The 8,434-nt window shown below is 35.5% G+C and overlaps 1 long non-coding RNA gene across 1 annotated transcript; it reads left to right on the top strand.

Moving 5' to 3' along the window:
* The first annotated feature begins 6,496 nt into the window (after positions 1-6,496).
* LOC107818833 (uncharacterized) lies at positions 6,497-7,408 on the top strand. The gene is made up of 2 exons (XR_001655520.2): positions 6,497-6,769; positions 7,031-7,408. It is a non-coding gene; the product is annotated as an uncharacterized LOC107818833 (long non-coding RNA).
* Positions 7,409-8,434: the final 1,026 nt, after the last annotated feature.

Here is an 8,434-nt window from a genome sequence, read left to right on the forward strand (position 1 = left end):
AGGGTATCAGATATTATAATTAAGTAGCTGCGCTTGTGGGTTCGAGATTCTTAGCTATTTTAGGCAATTTTATCTACTTTTCATTATTGAATCTTGTTATTTAGCTTAGCAATTAATTAATATGAGTTGTTCTTCATCTATTTCTTGCTTTTCTTCTTTAACTATGAGTAGCTAGACACATAAGGTAGGGTTGTGGCTCAACCCTAGTGTGGGTAACTGATGAGTCTTGTATTTTAGGGCTAGATTGACTATGAGTGTTTGATATTTGGGCCAATTTCATGGTTAATGACTGAATTAGTGGTTGCAAACACTAGTTTGTGTTTAGTTGACTAGGGCTCTTCTTGAGAAAGAGAGCCTAAGTATCTGAAATTGTTCCAACAAGGAATTTGGGCGTAGTCAAGAGATTGATAACCCCAATTAAAGGGTTAAATCTCGAGAGAGTAATACCCGACTTGAACCCTAGTTGCTTGTGCAAATTTGCATACCCAATTGGTCATGAGAAAGTCAATTCAGGCAAAATCACTCGAACTACTGAGAGGTGTAGAGTGGGTAATATCGTGCAACAGTTATATCATACTCCCCAATTATATCAATCGTGTCTTAGATTCAATTACCCGTCAATTAACCACCTAGGCGAAAGTCATTACCCTAGTGCCTTTTAAACCATTTGAACAACCCTTTTTAGATTAACTCTTAGCTTAATCTAGTTGCATTTACCATTTGTAGTTGATAATAATAGAAGTAAAATGAAAACCCCAAAAATGATTAGAAGTGTAATTTGGAACGCATACGCAATCCTAAGATAGATAGATACTCGATTCCAAATTCTAGCTCTCTGTGGAAATCGATCCCGACCCTATATCGGGTAAAATCTGCTCCGACCCTCTCGCGCTACTCAATAGTAGTGCGGAGTAGGCCGCGATCACATATCACCATTTTGTATTAAGGAAGAGTATTCTCAAGCTATTGCTTACCTCATAGAGCTGTTTCACCTTCTAATGCATCCTGCATTCCCCTAGCATCCTCGTTATCTTTATTCTGGAACAAGTAAGGGTATTTAGACTTCATCTCCTCTTCTGCTTCCCATGTCATTTATTCCATATTGTTGTTCCTCTACAATACTTTGATGGAAGCTACATCTTTTGTTCTCAGCTTGTGGACTTGTCAATCTAATATAGCCACTGGCACTTCTTCATATGATAGATCCTCTATAACTTGTATATCTTTGATAGCGATGACTCGAGAAGGGTCTCAAATATATTTCCTCAACATAGATACATGGAATACCGGATGAACAAATTCCAATTCGGATGGCAATTCTAACTCATAAGCAACCTGTTAAAATTTGTCCATCAGGTATTCCATGTATCTATGTTGAGGAAATGTATTGGAGACCCTTCTCGAGTCATCCCTATCAAAGATGTACAAGTTACAGAGGATCTATCATATGAAGAAGTGCCAGTGGCAATATTAGATCGACAAGTCCGCAAGTTGAGAACAAAAGATGTAGCTTCCATCAAATTATTGTGGAGGAACAATGAAAGAAATGACATGGGAAGTAGAAGAGGAGATGATGTCTAAATACCCTTACCTGTTCCAGAATAAAGATAACGAGGATGCCAGGAGAACGCCGGATGCATTAAAAGGTGAAACAGCTCTATGAGGTAAGCAATATCTTGAGAATACTCTTCCTTAATACAAAATGGTGATATACAGATAATGTACATATCCATTATGCTTTATATAACCTTGTGAGGCTATACATTGGGCTTAACTGCTTGCAAGTTTGGCTAGTGACCATTTTATAGGGGAAAATCAACCGGAAATTTCCGTTGGAATCCATGATAATTTGAACTCCCCATAAATCCTTACATTTGAGGACGAATGTTCCTATGGGGGGGAGGAGGGCATTACAACCCATATTCACGTACGTTAGTTTATGCCGTAAGTTATTCAACATAAATCCAAGAAGAGATTATCTTTGAGATGATAAGAAGTTAATCTTATTGGTCTTAAATGATACAAAGGTGTATAAGGGTGGTTAACAAGTATTAGAAGTTAAACGAATTAAGGATGTTGTCGGCCGTATTTTCGGGTAAACCTAGATGTTCTTAATACACTCAAGAGGTCGTGTTTTAAGGTATTTGAATCATATAATATCCATATCATAAGTCTTGAGGTCAAACGAGTCATGAAACAAAAGTCGACAAAAGTTGTCGCAACTTACGTGCATAATTTTACTTAAACTTTAGGTCAAATGTTACTAAGATTTTCTCCTAATTTTCTTTGAACTATGAAGTGATCTACCCACAAATTGAATATCAATGAGTCTAGTTTCCAACGCATTTAACCGTTTGTCGATACAATATCGGAGTAGAGAGATATTTGCATTTTCGCGAAACTGCGCCAATCATCTCTCTATGGGTCCCACATAGTCGGTTTAATAGATATGGATATATATAATATGCCTAGAACCCGTTTTAAGTCATTCATTTTCAGTATATTCAGACCTTAGAACCCTAGAAATACCCTCTCAAGGTTCTCTCAAGATTCAAGACCCAAACAAAGGGCAAACAACACAAATCAAGTGTCCGAAATCCCGTGGCGCTAGTAAGTTTCTTGTCCTTCTTGTTGTTGGTCTTTTTTTTGTTGTTCCAGCTCATGTGAGAGGTTGTGTTAAGGGGTTTATATTCTTTAAAAACTCCCTCAAGTTTTTAATATCAACCCTAGGTGATTTCAAGCCTTCTAAAGTAATTCTAGTACCGAAAAACCCTAATTGATTGTTAGCTTCGCTTCCTTGTTGTTGTGGCAGCATTGGAGGGATATTTCGTGGACAATTAAGGTCCAATTGGAGTTTTTCTTTCTTCCTAAAGGTAAGGAACCTCTTACTCTACATGTATTTAAGATTATCCAAGTTGCAGCTAAGTCATTGAAGCTAGAACTTGTGAAATATATATCGAAAGGATCGGTAGTAATGTTGTCGGTTGGTGGACTGTTTTGGGAGGCTCAATATGATTAATATTGATGTTGTTTGGGCTGTTTGGTGATTGTTTTCACTTGGGGGAATTCATATAAATAGGGGATGTGCTGTCCGTTTCATCGTAAAATAGGTTGTGGTCGGTACATAATAGTTACGACGCTTAAACGTTAACGATAGTGTCATTTCTCCTATTGTAGACTAAGGAGTCGTGACATTTGCATAGCTTGAGGTTGGGAAGTATATACAAGGTATGTGAGGCTATCCCTTTGATTCTTTTGCACGACTCCGATTGTACATAATGTAATGAACGAGCTTCTAAAGATACTCTACTCTTAAAAGCTAGCAGTACTTATATTGTTTCCCTTCTTATAGAGCGATTGATGTTGATGTTGCTTCTCTTATTCTTATGTTATCAATGTTGTTGGTACTTCCTGATTCTTATAAGATTCATGATGAAGAGTTAGTCCTAATAACGTGTCCAGAGGATACTGACCTTACGTCACTCTGAAAGGTTCAGAATGTAATTCCAATGAGTCCAGCATGCATTACATATATGTATCTATTTTACTCTACCGATCCGCACTATAGAAGGCTGGGTACGACACCTATTGTGCAACCACTGATCAGTTGGGTTTTACCGAGCTCCACGTTGTAGGGTACGATTCTACCGAGCCTTATGATGGTCGGGTACGTTTTTACTGAGTCCTCTTTGAGGCCGGGTACGATATGTGATGATGATGCCCACAGAGGCATGTGTTTTAAAAGTTTATGTATATATATATATGTCTATATCATATATATATATATATATATGTCTGTATCATGCATTTTATGTCAGTAGCCCACAGAGGTACCCAGACGTTACAGGTTGTATATTCTCTATCCTTATTCACATTACTGTTCATACTTATGCTTTCCTACCTTGCATACTCAGTACTTTATTCGTACTGACGTCCTTTTTATTTGTGGACACTGTATGTCGTGCTGCAAGTCTTGATAGACGGATAGACGCAACTCCCCCACCACAGTAGGCTTCCTAGTTCAGCAGTTATTGGTGAGATTTTCGGACTTGCCTGGTATGCATTTTTGTTATAGACATTATGGGTATGTCGGGGCCTTGTTCCGGCTATGTTGCAGCACTTATGTTCTTTTAGAGGCTCATTGACATGTGTCGACTCATGTATAGTTTGGTATGCCTGGTCAGCTGATTTTTGTTGTATAGTCTTTCATGGCAGTGTGGTAGCTCGTACCTTATATATAGTTTCCTGATTGTCTGGTTATTCCATATTAAGTATGTTCATGCCAGTATCTTTCATTGTTGGTTGTTCATGATCCATATCTACCATTTATATTGATCATGTCGACCCTTAAAAATAATAAGAAAGGTTAGATAAAATGTACGTTGGTGCTTGACAAGTATGGCCCGGGTGCTAGTCACACGTGTGTGTGTGTGTGTATATATATATAATAGAGAGAGAGAGAGAGAGAGAGAGAGATGATTTAATTTTTTTATTCCAAATAGCAAACATAAATTTTTTACAATATTAATTATTTCCTCTGTGCTAGCAAAGAATATAATAATATTTTATCTGGACTAATAATTTAATTTATTTGACTAACTAAATTCTTTAATTCAATTATTAAATAATACAATAATTTATACTTTGACAAATATCAAGACACTCGTTAGTGTGACACCCCATAGGTTAAATACTAAGCCGGTATTAAATTTATCAAATCAATATACTAATCACGGGTGGCGTCTAGCAACACTCCTTAATGACAGGATAGCAAGAAGTATATATTTTACTCTCAAGAACCAGTGTGAGCACGTAATTTTTGCCTTACAGAATACATTCCTACAAAATCCACACAAAAATAAATTGTTCTAATTGTTTTTGAATTTATAGAATTTAAGATTTTCTTTTAAATTATTTGTTCACATTTAGCTGTATTTTCATGCATATTTAATAGCTTAAAATTATGAAAATTCGTAAATATTATCACATTTTTATTTCATACCATCTTAGATTTAATTCGCATTTTTAGGAATTGATTACTCTTGATTGTAAGAATTAGTACATAAAAATTAAATAAAATATTTTTTTTTATTTTTCCATGCATTTGTTAATAGATAAATAGAATTAACATTGTTAATTTAAGTTAGGTCTTAATTTAGGATTTAATTACTTGGGATTTAAAAATCAAAGAAAAACCTAACCAACCGTCATTTGTTAATTGGTCCAGCAATTTATTTGGCCCAAAACCTAACCAGTCCAAACATCCACCCAACCCAATCCCCATGAGTCCAAACCGGTCCAGCTCCCCTAATACCCAAAGCGACGCCATTTCTAGTAACTTTGATCCTGGCCATTCACTTAACTTGATCCTACGGCTAGGAACTCATCCAATTCCACCCTTATAACTGTCTGATTCCCCCCCAAAACCCCAGAGACGCCCCTCATTTCCCCACCCCCCTCGTCTCTCTCACAATTTGAAGAAGCCTCCGCTGAAAATTGCCTTATGGCGGTGGCGCTACTTCAAACCACTTCAAATTGACACCCCATAATCTCCAACTCCACCCCAATCAAACCCCTTACCATTTTCTCTGAAATCTTCACCAAAATCAGCATATTACAGATCTAAAATTCAAGAAAAAATGAGCTAAGTTGGCTCTCTGATTTTTCATGATTTACCATGCGTTTTGGCTCGAAACTCACATGAATCAATTGCTCTTAATGAGAGCAATCTATTTACGTTAGCTTCGATTCATTTCGAAGCCAAAGAATCCGTTTGAGTTTTTTCGGCCCATTTTTCTTCCAAATCGTTTTCAATCGTATAGTGCCCGCATGTATAACTCTCATCATTTTTCTCTTTAATTTCAATTTGTTTCCTCATATTCATATCCTTTTACCTTATCTCTGTCGAAAATAGAAATAATTAATCCTTTTGATTAATAATTAGCTTCCTAATCTCAACACTGTAGGACTTCTTATAAAGTTTAATTGTGTCGGTAATGAATATGTATGTTTGTTAGGTCACAAAATGTGTGTTCGATAATTCAATCCTTTTGGCTGAGTTTTTTTTCTTGATCTTGCTAATTGTTGTCTTTTGCTTCTGTTATCTTTAGGATTAGATTAATGCTTAATAATAAAATCCATTCGATATAGGTTTAGAATACTGATGATTGGCAATTAGCAGGACATTTAGAGGGCACTTTAGGAATTAAATATGAAGGAATATTATCTGTAACAGCTGGAAGGTTCTAGAATACAGTAGAAGGGACTATAATGCAAAAAGATAAGAAAAACTAGGTCAAAATTGGAGTAAAAGGAGAATTTTCAGAAGTTAAAAGTTTTAATTAAAATAATATAGAAAGTCTGAATTGGATAGCTGTCCATTTTCAGTTTTAGAAAGATTCCCTCCCCTAATTTTTAGCTGACAGGATTCCTTTCTATCCTCTCCCTTTTTCTACAAATCACACACTTTATATAAGGTACTGGATTTTATATTGTTCTGGGGAGAAAAAACACCCATACACTCTCATCCTCATGGATTTCTCTGAAGAAGAAAACAATCTGAAAATTCCAATTTAGAGACAGAAATACAAAATATAGAGAAAGTTCCAATCTTTTCTTATTCTGTCTTCCAGCTTCATTTCTTTTGAGTTTTATAAATTTGATTAACTGTTGAGACCTGGGTTTCACTGTTGAAAATTACTACTGAGCTTCCAGTTTGAATAAGATTCTGTTCTTATCTGGATATCTTGGTGCTTTCTTGCTTAACTAGGTCAGTACTAAGATCACTTTGTATTTTTATTCTTATCAAATGAATAGAAATGCTTCTACTCTTGTTTGATCTTTGAATATTTGTTTGTTGCTATTTTAGTGTGTGATTTAATGGACTTTTTGTTTCAATCATGAGTAGAAACATTAAAGTAGCTTTGAAATATGACACTTATGAAAATTTGATCAACTAAGTATGAGTAATTAATGTTTGACTTGATTGATAATCTTGAATGATGTCTGAAGTTTTGTTTAAATCTTGCAGCTTTAGCAATAGCTCTAAACATAAAGCTACTATAGTTTGTCTACATATGTGATGAGTAGGTAAAGCTAAAGAATGGGATTTTGAAGATGTGTTTAAAAGTTTGTTGTTTCTAATCTAAAGTGAATGTTGAAACCATCGATGCACTATTAGGGTGTATTTGGATCCAAGGAAGACTGTAATTTATTATGACAATTATGTATGTAATATAGGATTACTGTGTCAATGATGTTATTTGAATCATATATTGTGCCGCTATTATGTAAAGCAAGGCAGATTTTATTATTTTTTGTGTCAATTCCTTCCTACGGTTAAGTGTTGTATCTGTTTCGACTCTTTACCATCGCAAGGTTTAAAGATTGGGTCTTTAATTTATTCCCACAATTTTATTATCTGGGTATTTAAAGTCTGAGCGATAGATAGTTTAATGATTAGAACTTTCCTTTATGTGGGACTTGAACATGAACATCAACCACACTTGCTCACCAGTTCTTAGCAATTTTCATAACTAATCCAATTCACGTGAATTCTTAGATATAAGCCAATAAGGTGTAATTGCCGTATAATTTCGTGAAAGTAGAAATCCCACTTAACTTAGTTGACTAGTGTGAATGTAATTCCTTCTCACGATCATCCCATAAATTCGGGCTTTCACATTTAGTCTTAAGTCTTAGGAAAGCTAATCAATTCATGAATACCGTAGATTGCTTTAGGCACGATTGATAAAACATCGTGACTATGAGTACAATTCCAGTGGCGTGGTCATGATACGTAAATCCCAATTCGAGTGCGCGTTTCACACGACTCGACCACAACTTAGGATAATAATAAAATCGGCATGTTGTAGATTGCAGGTGCGTTTCACGTGATGCGATTCGCAATGTGTACAAAAATAATAAGTGCGTGACATCACAACTTGTTCAAATAATTTCCACAAGTACAAAAGCATTTAAATAATTAATTAAATGCGGTTAGAAGATAAAAATACACAATAAGTTTAAAGCATGTAATTAATCAGATAATTAGGCCAGTTATTAATAGTTGAGCAAACCTGCTAAAATCACGGAACTCGGAGTACCTAACACCTTCTTCCGGGTTAATAGAATTCTTTACCCGGTCTTCTGTGTTCGCGAACCAAAAAAATAGAGTCAATCTCCTTGATTTGGGATTTTAAAATAAACCATCGACTTGGGATATCATTAATTATTCCATGTGGCAGCTCTGAATTAAATTAATAATCCCATTTCGATTAATGTCACTTTGATTGGAAAAACTCTCTATTCCTTTCGGAAAAAAGGAGGTGTGACAACTTTGGCGACTCTGCTGGGGAGTAGAATCCAGAATCTCTGGTTCAAGGTTCAGAAATCAAGCTAGAAAGTCTGTTGTAGTTGGCTTTTGTTTATTATG

This window comes from Nicotiana tabacum, chromosome 22 (assembly GCF_000715075.1).
Source record: "Nicotiana tabacum cultivar K326 chromosome 22, ASM71507v2, whole genome shotgun sequence".
In the NCBI taxonomy this organism is placed as follows: domain Eukaryota; kingdom Viridiplantae; phylum Streptophyta; class Magnoliopsida; order Solanales; family Solanaceae; genus Nicotiana; species Nicotiana tabacum.